We start from the raw sequence: 18233 nt of genomic DNA, 5'->3' as shown, positions 1-18233 counted from the left end.
AGGGAAGGCTTGTGGCTTTGGGTCTGAAACAGCTTCTCTGGGGCGTTTTCCTTCTGCATTCCACTCGTCTCTCTGTCAGCACTGAGCTGCTTCCAAAACGGTTCCCTCTTAAAGAACTCCACTAAGTGACCCCCCAGGAATGGGTGGGGGTTCCCACACATCTCCACAGAAACATCTAATCCAAAGGTCCCCCCACACCTGGGTGGGTCACATCCCCATGGAAACTAAATCAAAAGCCCTCCCCCAGCAACACCGAGTCAGAGTTAGGGAGCACGGCTTTCCTGGGGCCGCACAGACTCACACCAGCACAAGGGCACCTCCAAAATTCAGGTGGGGCACAGCTGCTCCAGCAGCTGGCCTCTCGGTCGAGGCTCGCGGGGACCCAAGTGTACCTCCAGGCCGCCCGTGCTGCCCTCCCTCAGCGCTGCCCCAGGGGCCACTGCCTTGGCCAGCCTCTCAGGGTCTCTCAGCAGCCGGGCCCCCTTTCTCACCTTTGCCCCCAAACCCTGCCCTCCTGACTCCGGCCCGAGAGGGGCGGGGTGTGTGTGTATGTGAATCGACAGGCATCGGGACCACCACGCGGCCCATCCACTCCGGGAGGGCCCACCCGACACACTTTGTTTCCAAATCCCCTTCGGCGCGGGGCGTGCAGCCCCTGCCTTGGGTGGCTGGTTTTCCCGCTCCTCGGAGAAAGCCCCACCCCTCGTCTCACTTCGGGGTCGCCCTGCGCCCTCCAAGCCAGCCCTGCCGCGGCCACGGCGGCTGTGGTGTGAGAATGCGGCAAGGACTGCGTGGGTTCCCGCAGCCCGGGCGGCCGCGAGGATTCCTGCGGGACACCACGCCACGGCCACCGCGGGGAGCTCCGGTGGGCTCCATCCCGCCACCGTCCCTCCTCCTCTCCTGGGGCAGGAGGGACAAGCGGCAGGCGAGCCCCGAGCCCGCAGGGGCAGGGCCGAGGGGAAACTGCAGGTGCTTCAGACCCACTAGTTTCAGAGGACAGGAGGGCAGCGCCCTGCGCTCCTCACGCCGCACCCAAGCAAAGCCCGCAGAGCGCACAGGCTCGGGGTCTCGCTGGGTCCATGCTGAAACCATGATTCTCACAGGAGCCTTGTCAACCCTTCCCCGGAGCAGTCCCGCCGAACCGCACGTGCCGGCATCCGAGCCTGAGCTGGCTGCAGTCGGAACACGCTCGCGGCAGGGAGAACGGGCGGCTCCCGCCTGGGGGTCCCACGGCCGGCCCCGCCGGCCCTCACCCCTCCTCGGGCTTCACACTCCCTGGCTCCTTCAAGGTCAGGGGAATGATGCCAATCTCTACGTATTACACAAGGAAATGTCACAAGAACACAGCATTTATGGATTTTTTTCCTTGGATCTGGAAACTTGAAGTTGTTCGCAAAATCATTAAAAGAGAAGGACAGGAAATATGATAAAAATGCCCCGAAACATTCTCAGAGCAGCAACATAAAATAGAATGCTTTTAGAGGAGAACGCAGGAGAATATCCGTATTTCTTATTTTTACGTTACATAAAGTGATAAGTGGAATAAAACGCAGAAATCAGACTTCAACAGAATTAAAAGCTTCTGCCCCATAAAAGACACCCTTAGGAAAGTAAACAGACAAGCCATGGAATGGAAGAAAACACTAGCAAAACACATATCTGACAAAGGTATAGATGAGCTTCTACAATTTGTTACGAAAAAGTTAAACAACCCAATAAAAATGGGCAAAAGGTTTCAACAGACACTTAGCAAAGCCCACGTGGGGAGGGCGGACAGGCAGGCAGCAAAGTCTGTGCAGGGTCAGCGCGGGGAAGGGGCCGAGGCCGGGGGGGCCGCCACGCTCCCGCCAGCAGGGCATCGGCCCCGGGGAGTGGGGCTGGCAGGACATCTCCCACGGGAACACGTGGCTGAAACCTCAAGAAAACCGTCTGCAAACCAGAGACATCTCCCATGGGAGCTCCACAGCCCTTTTCTCACGCAATCGAGAGGAAACTCAGGCTGATTATTTTATCCAACAGCGAGTAATTTTAGAACATCAGATACTGGAAAATGTGTGATCATAAATCTGCAGTTGTTACTATTGCATCATTTCTTAAAAAGCAGATCCCCTTCTCATGACCCACAGGGACGCGCCCCTGTGTCCAGGGAAACTGCCATGTGGCTGGCCATGAAGAGTGGCCCCGAGGACGAAGAGACCATGCTGGGTTCAGGGCCAGCCTGAGAGAAGACGATGGAGAATCAGCTCAAGGATCCTTCACCAAACATCAGAGACGCGCTCCGCCCACTTCCCGCACCCCTGGAGCTCCTGCCCTTGGGACACTTACACGAGAGGGGAGTGACCAACCATAGACAAACAGGAGATGAGCAAGTGAAAACCGCAGGAGGGGCCAACACTCAGAGAACAGAGCAGCAGGGAGCACCCAGAGGCACAGCCACGCTGACTGCAATGGACACGCCAAGCACGAGGCCACGGGGGACATAGCAAGACATTACAAACAGAAGCCACGCTCTGTGCTAGGTCCTTCCCACAAAGTACTCATTTAATGATCACAATAGCTCTAACATGCTGCAATACTGCCACTTCCAAATAATTCCCCCCCCCCCAAGACCACAAAATAACTGGAGGGCACAGGATTCAAATGCAGGTTGGGCTGACATCTGCCTGCGAGCACATCAGCAAAGCAGGGTCAGGCGAACCTTCGGCCAAGTACCTCCGCGTGCTCCCGGCTCCCCCACGCCCAACGCTTGTCACTAACCACAGCTCAAGGACGTGTCCCCACAGTGTCCCCAAAGGCCTGTGCGGCATTGCGCCCTGTAGCAGGGGACGTGCTCTGTGCCTGCTGCAAATCCAGAGCTGTGATGACAAGGCCCTGAGTTTCCCGAGTGAAAGGAGCTGTGGAACTTCTCTCCTTCCGCTGCTTCTGAATTTCAGTTCTCACAAAAGTGAGGGCAGTCAAGAACACTACTGTATAAAGTACTCCTGCATTGGTTAAGTTAATGAGACATCCCTGGGCCACTGGGAATGCACCCTCAGCAGCCTGTTTATCCAGATTTGGCTCAGAACTGCCGCCAGGGAGGGGCAGTGGGGGAGGGGCGCAGCAACAGCAGTGACCGGACAGTCCGCAGGGGACGGCAATGTCCACTCAGCCCCCCTGCTCAGAGCCCAGCTGCACGTCCCTCAGTTCCCAGCCGCACTTACCCTGAGGGCTGTAAGAGTTTTATGTGTTCTTTCATTCCCAGAACAGGCAGCGCCTGCAGACCGAGCTTCACCTGGTGCTGTCCCTGCCCGCTGCCCTATCGCGGGGGAAAGGGCACCGGCTGCATTTCCAGCACTGCTGGTCAGTGCCCTGGCCGCCTGCAGGCACCTGCTCTCTCAGGGGTTGGAGGCTTGCATCCTGCTCCTCACAAACAGCTAGCCCCTCTACTCCCTTAAGGGGAAGAGTGTGCAAGGAGGTGATAGGCGTGACAACCTACACAGGCAGCCCCACGCCCGGTGTGCCGGGAAGCAGGGTGGCTTCATAGGCAGGCTCCCGCAATGAGCCCGAGGGCGGGCTGGGAAAAGAGCCTGAGCTCCACCACAGGACAATGGCAGAGTGGGTTACTATGCAAACCAAACAGAGAGTAAACAGGCCTAGGAGAAGCCAGGGGCCAAGTCTCAAGTGTTTCGAAGCCGATTTGGGAGCTTCCTAGGTCCACTGCTGTGTATAGTGCTGGCAGCTGCGTCACCGGGTGGCATCACGACCGAGCAGTGTGGACGAACCTGTGTGCACGGTGCCTGGAGGGCGAGAAGCGTGGGGAGGGCTGGGCCTCCTGCCTGCTCAGCCATGCAGGGCTGCACAGCAAAGGGTTCCACCCACTCCACGAGGCAGAGGTTCCACAGATGCGCAGGGAGCCTGCCAGCCTCTGCCACCCAGGGCACTGTGCGCTCGGAAGAGGGCGATGCTCTCCCCTGGGCAAGATGCTCGCGTCTGGACCTAGTGGCAGGTTTTGTTCCCCTAACAGTGGGCTTCTCAAAGGCAGCTACCGCCAAGGAGCAGACGGTGATGAGGGAGACAGGCACATGCACACGCAGAACACACGCATGTACACGCAAAGCACATGCATGCACATACACACTCAAAACACACACACGCAGACCCAATGCACACATATATGCACATGCTCACACATACACAACACACACATGCTCACATGCACACGTACACACACACTTGTGCACATGAATACACACGCATAAGCACACGCACTAAAGTACCTAAAGTATGGGCAAAAACACAGCACAGTAAAAAAACAAACAAAAAACACGACATTGGTACGCTGACAAATTTCAGTTCGTTATGAAAACACAGCTCCACTGCACCACAGCCTGCACGTGGCTGACAAACACACACCCTTCTTAGTAAGTCTGACAGTGTGTCCGACTTACACTGTCAGACTTACAGTGTCTGTTAGCACCACCAGCTTGAAATTCATCCCAGAAAGAAACCTGCTACGTGGAAAGCAATTTTAAAATATGGTGTAGTTTTAGACATGGAATTTGGCTGGACAATTATGCTTCTTAAAATTCACCTGCATCATCTTGCTTTATCCCTATCCATTTCAACAAAAACTGTGAAAAATTATGTAAAAAATGAAAGTCAAGTAATCAGCCCCTGGCACGCAGCAGCCAGGGCTCAGCAGGACAGGTTTCGGTTGCCAGGGGCAGTGTACCTGGACGCTACTGAGGGCCGCCCATCATGGGTGTCTAAACGCGTCCTAGGAAATGCAGGAGGCAGAACGCCCCGAGAGAGTGACCCCCCTGCGAGTCTGCGGAGTTAAAGGCAGAAAGCACTGAAGGCTGCCCAGGGGAATGGCCACACCACGCGGCCACACTGCCCCAGGCCCAGGTAGCAGCAGCGCCGTTTGGGAGGCAGCAAGTGGGTACCGCGCCACAAGACCCACACCGTGAGGAGCTGCACTGCGAGGGGCCAGTGTGCGGCCCGGCTGGGAGCACAGGAGTGGAAGCCCTGGATGGCGGCCTGGCCAGGGGAGGGCGAGGGGTGGGGCTCAGCGGTCTCTGGAGCCAGCGAGGGTGTCCGGGGCCTGTGGAGGCGTTTGGTGAGCCGGTCCACCCCAGCTCCCCACAGGGACAGCGCCCACCCCTGCCCAAGAGCACACTGTAGCAATGAGGCTTCCATCCCAAAGCCCGCTTTCTGAACGGTGCCAACATGCACTGCGCCGATCCCTTCCCCAGATTGACAGCTGCGCAGGGTGGCGGCGCCTGGAGCCGGCCGTGGCTGGGCTGTCTCCACCCCAGGCTTCCTGGGCCCTGTCCCGGCCGCCTGCAGCCTACACTCTGCGTGGAGAACCCCAGGAGAGACCAGCACAAGCCCATGCTGCAGGAGGGCAGAGCCGCTGGGCCTGGGGCAGTCTGACCTCCAGAACCGGTGCAGGGCCTGGTGGACAAGCTGCGACGTGCCTCCGCTTCGGCCTGGGACACACCCGCAGGGCGGGGCCGGCCTCTCACGACACTGCAGAAAAAAGCCCCATTCGAACATCTTTTAAAATAAAAAGGAGACTTGGTAAGTCAGTGCACGGCAGTACGTGCTTGCTGTGAGAGTTCAGGCCACGCGGGGGCATAGGGAGTAAAGGGGTGCCACCATCAGGCTGGGGGCTCTCGTCCCAAGTGTGGACACCCGACAGGCCTGTGGCTGTTTCCCCCGCGGACTCACTGCGGTCACCCCCGACAGTCCTCCCGTAGGCGATGCTCTGTTGGACATCCTGGCGCGTGTGTCCCGAGCCCCTTGGAACAGTTTTGAGCAGGGTCTAAGGGAAAATGGCGAGTGAAGGCACGGCTTGTGTTGGGAAGCCCTTCCATCCGGCTCCGCCCGTAACACGCGTGCACTTCCCAGCACGTGCCCCAGCCCCAGTAGCAAGCGGGCAGCAGGAAAGGTGCCCACTGGGCTCTGCACGCAGCGGGATCTGCTGTCGTGATGGGCCACTGGCGGTCGGAGAAGCCGGGATGCCCGCAGGCTTAGCCTGCCCTGTGTGAGCGCTGCCTGCAGTCCGCCGAGGCCGTGCCCGCACGGCTGCCAACGCATGACCGGTGGCAGCAGGTACAGCCGCCCCCACCCACACAGCCTGCCATGAGCGGGCCGGCCCTGCTTCCACATCAGGCATTGCTGGCCGGGACGGGCCTCTGCACATCCGGGTCTCACAGGGCCTCTGCGGGTGACTGCGACATGAGGCGCCATCACCTCCAAAGTGTGGATGTGCCGTGACAACAGACAGCGTCTGCAGCACAGCGGGCCATGGGCACTCCAGCGTGCATTCCTGTGGGCCTGAACCCACGGCCTGGAGCCTTGACCCCTCCAGCACCGAGGACCTGGCGGGGAGGGGAGGTCCCTACAGCGGCCTGCTTCTCGGGACCCCGCCCGTCCCCTGCAGCGAGGTGCAGAGGGCAGTGGGAGACCAGGTGCAAACTCGCTGGCCTGGGGTCTCCAAGGTGACCCTTTGCCCTTTTCTGGAAAGAAACAAATCTTTTATTTATTTATTTTTCAATCTGACAGAGAAAAAGGTCGGGACAGAAAAAGTAAAGAGAACAGAGACTATGCCATAAACGGCTGAAACCTCCTCTGCAGAGCTGGGTGCCCAGCCTGGCCTTCCCCAAGAGGCCCCGCTCAGCCCCTTTGACGAGTCATGATGTCAACCTGTGCACAGAGAAACGGGCCCTGGGGCCTTGTGGGGGGATGGGGCCGCAGGCTGCACACCCAGCCCAGTGCGGTCCTGGGTGGGCCTGACCTGCAAGGGCACAGGAGCGTGAGAGCAGGTAATGTGCGCACGGTCACTTCTAAAACAAAGGTTTACGGAACCGCCATTCCCAAAGAGGCTGAGCTCGGCGCACGCCCGCGCCCGGGGAGGGGCCACCAGCCCCACCTCTGCACGCCGAGCCCTGTCACCCTCACACCTGCAGCTCACTCCACTGTCCACATTTCCTTAGCTTTCATAATAAAAAACGAGGAGGTAATGTAAGTTCATTTTTTTTTCATGAAGAAGTTTCCTTCTGGGTGAGAAAACGGATCTAGAAAGAAAGCGATGAGCCAGAGGTCGACCCGACGTGGGACATAATGTCTGTTTGTCCTTAACGAGGCAGGACACAGCAGGCCGACGCCCCCGACTCCTCGAGGTCGTTTCAGGGCACGAGCCAGCAGGGGTGCGGTGTCAACCCGGGCGGCCAAGGGCTGTGCCAGACACCCCAACTGGGGTGCCCCAGACTCAGGCACGATGAGAAACCTGTCCCTAAACCTCAGAGGAAGCAAACTGTTCTTCAAGCTGAACACAGGCCTCCTGGGGGACACAGCATTCAGTTCTCCAGGCTGGGTTCAGGCAGCCTGGGAGGAGGTGGCAGAATCGGCAGCACAGCAGCAGGGAGGAGCTAGCGCTGCCCCCCACCCCTCCCACTCAGAGCAGCAGGGCCCACGGGTGGAGCAGGGCTGGGTGACCCCTCACCATGGCTGACCTCATGGCCCCAGCCAGAGCCATTAGGGTCTAGCTCTGAAAGGAGGGGGCAGCTGCCTGCTGGGGGTCCAAGGGAAGGCTGAGGCTGCCAAGGTCCAAGACCCAGAGCAAGGAAAGAGACGGGGCATGTGGTGGAGGGGGCACAGCCCTGTGCTCTCGGGGTCTATGGCCCTGTGCTCTCGGGGTCTATGGCCCTGTGCTCCAGGGGTCCACAGCCCTGGGCTCCCGGGGTCCACGGCCCTGTGCTCCCGGGGTCCACGGCCCTGGGCTCCCGGGTTCCACGGCCCTGGGCTCCTGGGGTCCACGGCCCTGTGCTCCCGGGGTCCACGGCCCTGTGCTCCCGGGGTCCACGGCCCTGTGCTCCCAGGGTCTATGGCCCTGTGCTCTCGGGGTCCACAGTCCTGTGCTCCCGGGGTCCACGGCCCTGTGCTCTCGGGGTCCACAGTCCTGGGCTCCCGGGGTCCACGGCCCTGTGCTCCAGGGGTCCACAGCCCTGGGCTCCCGGGGTCCACGGCCCTGTGCTCTCGGGGTCCACAGTCCTGTGCTCCCGGGGTCCACGGCCCTGTGCTCTCGGGGTCCACAGTCCTGGGCTCCCGGGGTCCACGGCCCTGTGCTCCCGGGGTCCACGGCCCTGTGCTCCCAGGGTCTATGGCCCTGTGCTCCAGGGGTCCACGGCCCTGGACTCCTGGGGTCCATGGGACCCGTGGCTCCGACTGTGCCCCGCAGAGGCAGATCCGGCCGGGAGGAATGGCCTATGCCGACAGCACCCACTCAGCACTGGGACATGACCACGGGGGAGAGAACAAAGCCCAGGCGTCCCGTTGTGTCCGGAACCCCTGGCCTCCACCAGCATACGGCTCTGAAAGGGGACTGAGAACAGCCAGAGGGAACAAGGACTTTCTCATGGCTCGTTTCCTACTTGGACAAAGGGACGAGACGTGGGGCGTTTTAAGAAGAATCAGCTAGATGGAGCTCAGAGCACCTGTTCCAGCTGCAGGCTACTTCCACAGACCACCTGTGACCTCCTAGGAGGGGCCCTGGCCTGCGTCCAAGCCTCTGGCCAAAGCTGGGTCTGGCCCAGCCCTTGGATTGGTTCAGCCACCAAAGGCTGTTCCTTACACCACAGCCCTGTAATCCGCCAGGTGAGGCCAGGTCTGACCCGGGGCTGTGTGTCACAGGTAACAGACATCCAGGAGTCCCTGCCCGGCCCGGGTATGCTCAAGCAGCCCAGCCAGTCCACCCCTTTATCCGCTCACCTCATCCCATCACTGGGACCTCAGGAACTTGCCCTGATGGGGCCAGGGTGAGTCCCCATCTTCCTAGGATGCGACGTGGCCCTTTCCCCCAGGCCCTCTCGGCCACTGGACCTTTCTCTCCACTGGCCTGTCCCAGACCTCACAGTAGTAGCTACTCTCCCCACTCCTGATGCAGGCCTCAAGTCTAAGCCCCCGGCCCCACTCGGGGGGTGACCCGGACCTCGTCTGTGGTTTGTTAGTCTAAGGGGTTGGGAAGCAGCACCTGTTTTGGTCGTGCCCTCCCATTTCCCTGTGCGCGGGCCGACTGCATGCAGGGCCCCGGGCTGGCATTGGCCCATGCCATCCCTCTCCGCCCTCCCCTCCATGGCCTGGTGGGCTCAGCTGCCTGCCGGTAGCGGCCGCACACTTTGGCCCAATGGGCCCAGCAGCCACCACTAACCAGATTCACACTCAGATGCCGCTGCCTGGCTGAGAGGTGCCGGCTGAGGGGAGTGTTTGTCACAGAGTCCTGTCTGGAGGAGCTGCCCGGCCCCGCCCCAGCTGGCAAGCCCTGCTGAGTTCTGGGGTGCACCAGGGGCCCCACTCAGTCATGGTCACATGACACCGCCCCTCCCCCACCAGCGGCAGGCAGCCAAGGGCGGGTCCCACACTGTGCTGTCCTCTGCACCCAGCTCCAGCCCCACTCCCTGACGGGCACCAAAGTCACACATCTGACTGTTGAATGGACAGTTCAAGGAAGTCTGCGAGAAACCACCGTCTAGCCACATTTCTAAGAACCAGGAGGGTGCATCCTTGGCAGAAAAGCCTTTTCCCCTTGCCCAACACCGCCATCCCAGCCATCCCAGCATGGAGCAGTAGGCAGGGCGGGTGCTCCCACTCGCCAGCCGGGCTTGCAGGGTGGGGAGCAGCACGTTCGGAAACCTCTTCACCTCTGCCCTCCAGTCCTCAAGACAAGACTGGGCTTAAAGAAGGTGCAAGAGCAGAAAACAAGTTGGGCCTGTGTTGCCAAGGTTGGGCAGGCTGCTGGGCAGGGGCAGGGGCAGGGGCTGGGCAGGGGCAGGCAGTGCCCCTCTCGGACGGCACAGCCAGGAGAGGAGGCAGGGCCAGCTCTTGCTGCTCCACCACCCAAGGATGCCAGCAGGAGCTGGCAGAGGCTGCATTCGAAAGGAAAAGGAAAAGGTGATGTTCGTTTAATAATGCATTTTATTTGACCCAAGATATCCCAAACGTCATCTCAACACGTAGTCAAAAAGTCATCAGTGAGCTATTTTACAACAGTTTTCCTTGAAATTCAGCCTGTGCCTAACTTCCAAGGCCCCTCAATTCGGCCTCCACGTCTCAGGGGCTCGCCTGCGGCCCACTGCCCACAGCTAAGAGTCACCCCGCTGGGCAGCCGGCGCCCCAGCTTACTGCCCCATGTGACATTCTGACCTTGGCACAGAAGACTCTGCAGACTCAGGAAAATCGTTCTGCTACGACAACCTGACAGACTTCAGTCTGGGGTCTTTGCACCAGACGTGGGCATGAGATCAGAGTAAAGTGTTATTTAACCCGCCCTCACCTTTGCCCTGGAGCGCAGGGTCCGGACAGACAAACCCAAGCTGCAGGTTCTACCCTGGGAGGGGCACTAGTCAGTGGGGGTCTCCTCAGTGCGAGCACACTGCAATCAGACCCGAGGAGGTGCCCCGAGCCCCTCAGACTCCCTGGTTCTCGGCCCCTGCGCCCCACCCAGCCCCACACGAAGGCGAGCCAGCCCGGCCCTCACCTGGAGCTTGCACACCTGCAAAGCAGGGCCTCAGGGGATTGGGGAGGGCCACCACGAGTCCCACCCCAGGAGGCAGAGAAGCTGTCCACCGAGTTGGGCTGGGCTTTTATCCTGCCCTCAGCAACCCCCACCCTGGGAGGCGGGGGAAGGGCAGGGAAGGGCCGGAGAGAGCGGGAGAGGGTGGGGGTTTTCTTCTATTCTCAGAAAGAGCCAGAACCAGGACCTGGCCCCCCCCGCCCCGCCGCACGAAAAGAAAGAAACTGCGGCAGGTGCTGACCACCACGGTGTGTGGGCCCCGGCCAAAGGGCAGCACAGGATGTGGAGATGGGCAGAACTGCCCCTTCCTGTCCAGCTGGTAGGAGGGGTCAGAGGCACACAGGGGCCCTGGAACCCCAGCAAGGAAGGGGCTGGTCGGATCCAAACCTGCCCTCCCTGGCTTCCGTGCTCAGAGCATGGTGTGCTTGGCCAGGGGGCAGGACCTACCCCGGTGGGAGGGGCAGCTGTCTCCCCGCACCTGGCCAGTGACACGCACTCATGAGGTCACACATGTACACACATGCACCTGCACACATACATACATGCACTCACACTCATGCACACAGATGCACATACTCACACTGCACTCACATGTACCCACACACATGTGCCCTGCACATGCATACTCAGATGCCACACACACACACTCACACATGCACAAGATGCATGTACTTTCACATTCACTAACACATGCTCCCACTCGCTTGAACGTGTACAGTCACACGCAATACTCACGCACTCACATGCAGGCAAACACGAGACTCCATGCACTCACAATACACATTTCACTCATATCTGTACACACATGCACTCATGAGTGAACTCACTCACTTACATGTGCTTGCACAATACCCACTTACACGCACACACATACACATGTATGCACAATGTATTCACACCCACGCATGCGCACACACATGCACACATGCATGCAGTCCGACTGGCAGCCTGGTAGCCCTCCGTCACTGCTGACTGGGTCCATCCCTGTTCTGCAAGGCCACAGCCCTCTTGACCTTCTCCCTCCTTGTGGTTCTGTCTCCCTAATTCAACCCCTGAGCAGTCCGGGCTGTGGGTCCACGGAGCCAAGTCAGCTCTGGCCTGAGCATCTCAGTGTCCTGCTGCCCCAGCAGCCTCAGGGACGTCCTTGATCCTTCAGTCGGGCAGCTCGCTGCACAGGGTCACCCTTAGGGAGGAAGGCTGGATGGCCAGGCCACTGCCTCGTGTCACCAGAGGCCCTCGCCTGCACCTGTGCTCACAGCATCTGCTCGTTCGTCACTTCGTGCTGCCCGGGGAACGCAGCTTCGCAGGCCGGGCACACACGCCGTGGCCACCTTGCACTGCCCCCCATCCCCACCCCAAAGGTGGGCTCAGCCTGCGCCCAGTGCCAGGGGGCCCCCTGGGATGGCCGGTGTCAGCTGCTCCTCCAAGGCTGCTTCAACTTTCAGGGCACGGAGTGAGCGGTTGTGCAGAAGCAGCTCGGGTTTGTGAAGACAACATGGGCTGCTGTTTTCCAAGGTGTTTTCTAGCGTGTGCATCGTCAAGAAGCTACGCTGGAGGGAAAGTCCAAGACCTGAAGCCAGCGTCCGTCCACTCATGTCTTCCTGCTGCCCACCGGGAAAGCCTGCCCACCTCACCCCAAGCTCCACCTCCTGCTGCCCAGGTCCTGCTGGGAAGGGCTTTAACTTCGAAAGGGGAAATCTTCCTCATTAAAAATAATTCCCCTCAAATAAAGAAGTCCACATTTTTCCAAAAATCAATAAGTACTTGCTAAGCCTTCACAAAAATGGCATTAAAATACAGAGAAATCAGCAAAAGAACACCCCACAACTCCTATATCCTGCCTGTCCCCTCTCTTCAGCTCGCGTCGGGGTGTCTGCCTCACGGGACAGCGGCAGGAATCGCCCCAGCCAAGCAGCACGGCCCCCCTATGCCTGGTTCCCGGGACTTCGGCCTTCCCAGTGCCGCTCGCAGGAGGGACCACACAGGAGGTGGCCAGAGCCCTGCGGCCACTCGGTGACCCCTGAGATGGGAGTCCGCCCCCCAGGGACTCAGCTGGCCCTGTCCCGAGCCCCTGCTGGTGCTGAGGCTCCTCCTGGGCACAGTGTAGGGGGCGCTAGAGCCCAAGGGCGAGCGCTCCGCCTCGCCCCGCGGCCCGCTCCGGGCAAGGGGGAAGCACGCAGACATCCCCTGGTGCTGACCTGGCCCCTGCCCTTCCCCCTAGAGGGCCAGCCCCATCCCCGCTGTGAGCTGCTCCAGGAAGACCCGCCAGCTCCTCCCGGGACCGGCCTGGTGAGTCCCCCCACCCGGGTCAGGCAGGCCCCCCATGGAGAGGGCCAGCTTGCCGTGACCGAGGTCAGCAGCTCCCAGACAACGATTAACACGAAACCTCTAGAAAAAACCAGCTCAGAGTCGCCAAGTGGGGCTAACTGTGGCTTCATGAAAGCACACGGCAGCCCTCACTTCCTGCAACCAACGGAGAAGGAGCTGCCGAAGGCGCCAGGTAAGCCAACTGCTTCAAAGCTGCTTGCGGCCTGGACGACGCACCTCTCCCGAGCTCCCTGCCTCACCTGAGCTGGGACAGCTCAGCGGCTTGCTCTCCTCTGACCTGGGGCCCCTCATGCACAAGTCAGGTGTGAAAGGCTCACCCATGTACACACGTGGGGTACAAGCGCGCTGGCCCATCGCCCACCATTCAGATGGGCAGCATGCTGGGGGTAGGGGGCCACCCACCCCCGACTTCCCAAGCTCAGCTTCCGGGACCAGCTGCAGTCAGAACGGTGCCAAGCATTTCGAGGAGAGGCACAGAGAAGGGTTTGGGGTGCGCTCGGGATGGCAGAGGTGGAAACAACCAGCAGGCATTTAGGGCAGGACCAGCGCAGTTCGTGACCTCTCTGGGACTTGCTGACGTTAGTTCTCTGGACAGCAGCCTGTCTAGAGGAGCCCCGTGAGGGCCTCGTGCCGGCCGAGGTCCAGTGCCTAGGACGCTGGGGGAACACGGCCCCAGCTCCACAGCCTCTTCATCCCTGGGAGCACAGGAGAGACCCCAAGTCAGCCAGGCGCCCTAACCCCAAGAGCAGAGAGACTGTAACAGAATGTATAACTTCTAAAGAGGTAGGAAGAAAAAGTTTCAGAAATCCACCGAATCCAAGAGGAGGCAGGAAAGCGAAGGAGAGGATGTTAGGTGACGCTGGCGACGCTGAAGGAGAGATGCTGACACGTTAGGCTCCTGGTAAGTGGACAGTGGTTTTGAGCAGCTTTCTGCTAGATTTGCAAGTCCCCACAGAGGGGGGGGCTAAAGAGGATGAAAAAGACCAACCAGCCCAACTCCAACAAAAACAAGGTCACGCAAGCAGGTAATCATGAAGGCACAGCAAAGCCGAGTCGCAGAAGCAGACGTGATGGCCAGAGCGCTGGTGGGGGTGAGAGACTGTGGCACGGTGGCAAGGGGCCGGGTTGGACTTGGTGGCAGCAACACCAACCGCACCTGGGTACAAGCTGGTGCTGGGGGCCGAGGGCCGCCCCGGGCAGGGCCGGGGTCCAGGACCCCCGGGGAGCAGCCCAGCAGAGAAGACCTAAAGGCACGGCTGACAAAGCGGGCAAGGTGCAGAGAGTGGGGGACGCCACATGCTCTGAGGACACAGGGATGACAACAAGCAATCAGGGAGGGGGAGGAGGCGGGGTACACCAGCGGTCAGCGCAGGGAAGGAGAGCGGCACAGCACACCCATGCAGCAGCCGGGGGACAGCAGGTGGTCACGAGCACGGGCGCCAGGGCAGGCGACGGCTACTTAGACGCGGAGGGCGAGGCCCAGGGAGGAGAGGCGTTATGGGGTCATCCACAGGAGGAGGGTTGTGGCCTGACATGAGGTCATTCGTATTAGGGAACCTCTAAAGCAAACTTTCCCAAATGTCACGCACACACACATGCACACATGCGCATGCACACACACACACACACACACACACACACGCACTGGCTGGGCAGAGGCCGCACATGGGAAGGTGTGTGTGGCCGGGACTGTGAGTGTGAGCGTCTGTGTGAGCGTGTTCTACCTGTAACTCCCCCAGTGCACACACAATGCCAGAACAAAGCCACACGTCACACCAGTCAACACAACAGGCTCAGATCACATAACAGAAGGAAATATTTTCATACTGGCTCACAGAACAAAACCCAGATCTGCTAGATAAAAGAGAAATACCTAAAACTAAATGGTTCAGCAAGACTGAAAATGATAAATACATAATAGGGAAAACGCAAAGAAAAAAATGGTTCCCAATCTTAATATCAAACAAACAAAAAAATATCAGGCCAATTGGGATTAAACGAGACAAAGCAACAATATTTATGACACTAGAAAACAAAATATTTGAAAAGGATACAACAGTTTAACACCTAAACACCAAATAATCCAGCAGCAATTTTCACGAAGCAGAAATTACTGGGGTGAGAGAATAAACTGAATAAACTGAAGCACACTAATAATAGAGGACTTTAAAACATCTCTTAACCCAAGAAAGAGCAAGTGGTCAAGAAATACGGAGGGCGAGTGAAGAGGCAAAGAGCAAAATGAATGAGGTTGGTTTTAAGAACTTCCGGCCAATTCTGTACTTAACAGGAAAGCACCTTCCTCTCAGTTCAGCCTGTGAACAGTCATGAATAGTGCCCGTATATTAAGCAACAAAGGAAATTTCAACAAATTCCAAAGAAATTAATAACCAAATAAGAAAAGAGGAAGGGTCTTCTAGCTCGAAATTTAAACACTCTTCCCTCAGATATTCCCTCTGATAAGGGAACTAGAAGCCAAAATGGCAGACATTTTAGAAAAACAGTAACAAAAACTAGAGCAGTGACGTGGCACTCCGTGAGGAGAGACTGAAAGCTTTCCCACAAGGTCAGGAACAAGGCTGGACCCACCGTCACCACCGTGCTCAACGCTGCACTGAGCGCTCTGGCTAGGGCAGGCAGACAAGAAGAAACTAAAGGCATTCAAATCGGAAAGGAAGAAATAAAACTACCCCTATCTGCAGATGACATGATCCTATAAAGAGAAAATCCCAAAGAATCTATGAGAAACTACTAGGAGTGTTAATACATGAATTTGGCAGGGCTACGAGAACAACATGCAAAAACCAGCGGTGCTTTAATATACTGGCAATGAACAATCTGAAAAGAAAATGATTTCACTTATGACAGCAGCTAAAAGAATGAAATATCTTTCAATAAATTTAACCAAGGATGTAAAGGACGTGTACATGGAAAACTATAAATCACTGCTGAGAGAAATTAAAGAAGACCTAAATAAATGGAAAAATACCCCATGTTCATGGACTGGAAGACTTAATATTATTCGGATGTCAATTCCATCCCAAGTGATTTACAGATTCAATGCTATTTGATCAAAATTCCAACAGCCTTCTTTGAAGAAATGGAAAAGCCAGTCATCAAATTCATATAGAACGGCAAAGTATCCTGAACAGCCAAAACCATTTTGAAAAAAGGACAGAGTGCGAGGACTCACACACTGATTTTGAAACATATTACAGAGCTACAGTAATCAAAACAGTGTGGCAATGGCAATGGACAGACACACAGGCCAATGGGATAGAACTGAGAATTCAGAAATCAAGTCTCACATCTATGGCCAACTGAATCTGATGGAGGCGCCAAGTCTACTGAATGGGCAAAGAAGAGTCTCTTCAACAAATGTTGCTGAGAAAACTAGATATCATATGCAAAAGAATGAAGGGGAACCTCCATCTAATGCCATATAGAAAAATTAACTCAAAATGTATCAAAGGTCTAAATATAAGAACTAAAACCATAAAACTCTCAGAATAAAATGTAAGGAAGCTTCTGCAGGACTATTTTGGCCCTGGATGCTTAGACTTCACACGAAAAGCACAAGTGAAACAGATAAACCAAACTTCATCAAAATTAAAACTTCTGTGCATCAAAGGACACTCGTATGAAAGTGAAAAGACAACCTACAGAATGGGAGAAAAACATTTGGAAACCATATATCTGATAAGGGTTTTATACCCAGAATAAATACAGAACTCCTACAACTCAACAAAGTAAGGCAACTCAACTTTAAAAGCTGGGCGAAGGACTTGTATAGACATTTCCCCAAAGAAAACATTCAAATGGCCAATAAGCACAAGAAGAGGTGCTCAACCTCACCAGCCCTGGGGAAACGCAGCTCAAACCACGACCATGCCGTGTCCCCTGGAGAGCAGTGCGGGGGCAGCTGTGCCAGGCCTGAGATGCGTGTGAAAGCGCACGCCCTTTCCTAGTTCCAGGGGAGGCGGACGCTTTCCAGCAGCAGGGGTCCTCAGTGAAGGGGTGCCTGCGCCTGCGCCCTGCCCTCTGAAGGTCTCCCCGTCAGCCTGTGCACCCTGGAGTAACATCAAGCTGGAGGGCCAGGAGTGGGGTGGCTCCTTCCCGGGCTGGCGGGGGCGCGGTGGGGCGGCAGCCTCCTCACCACCCTTCCTGCCCCTCCAGCGCCCCCCCAGTCATCTTCTAGAAGGCTAAACATAGCTCAGCCCACAGGGACCCCCACGCTCCCTCAGACACGCAGCCGGGACCCTGGACTCTGTGTCGCAAACCAGTAAACTCAGGAGCCGCTTCCTGGAACGCACAGTGCAGCAGCAGCTTCTCTAAACCACGCAGCGGGAAGGAGCACCGGGGGTTTCCAGGGTGGCTGGTCCATGTGCGCAAAAGGCTCCCAAGATACTCAGGTTAAGACCAAGTTCCACAGATAGGTCACAATACAACTAAGACTAATTTTTAGAAACTGTGAATGTACAAATATTCTTACACTTGTTCTAGTTTGCTAGCTGTTGGAATGCAATATACCAGAAACAGAATGACTTTTAAACAGGGGAACTGAATAAGTTGCTAGTTTACAGTTCTAAGGCCAAGAAAATGTCCCAATTAAAACAAGTCTATAGAAATGTCCAATCTAAGGCATCCAGGGATAGATACCCTGGTTCAAGAAGGCCGATGTAGTTCAGGTTTTCTCTCTCATCTGGAAGGGCACATGGTGAACACGGTGTCATCTGCTAGCTTCCTCTCCTGGCTTCTTGTGTCATGAAGCTCCCCGGGAGGCATTTTCCTTCTTCATCTCCAAAGGTCGCTGGCTGGTGGACTCTGCTTCTCATGGCTATGTCATACTGCTTTGCTCTATGAATCTCTAGCTTTTTCCAAAATGTTTCCTCTTCTATAGGATTCCAGTAAACTAATCAAGACCCACCCAAATGGGTGAAGACACACCTTCACTTAATCCAGCTTAATAACCACCCTTGATTAAATCACACCTCCAGGGGTGATTTAATTACAGTTTCAAAACATAGTACTGAATAGGGATTAGAAGAAACAGCTGTCTTTACAAAATGGGATTAGGTTTAAAACATGGCTTTTCTAGGGGACACACATCATTTCAAACCAGCATACGTGTATTCTTAGAAATTCTGGAAGGATGAACCACAAATTCCTTAGATAGTTTCCTCCATGAAAGATTCAGGATGTGGTAAAGATGTTGTAACTACTTTGATACTTAACATGTAAATACTAAGAAAAAAATCCTGCTGGCATACGAAGTCCCAATCTCATGTTCTCCGGTGCCAGCAATAGTCTAACCTACTATCCTGGGCACTGATAAGAAATTATCTTAAGG

Source organism: Tamandua tetradactyla, chromosome 10 (assembly GCF_023851605.1).
Source record: "Tamandua tetradactyla isolate mTamTet1 chromosome 10, mTamTet1.pri, whole genome shotgun sequence".
Lineage (NCBI taxonomy): Eukaryota > Metazoa > Chordata > Mammalia > Pilosa > Myrmecophagidae > Tamandua > Tamandua tetradactyla.
The sequence above is the reverse complement of the archived record's forward strand: the minus strand, read 5'-3'. Positions refer to the sequence as shown.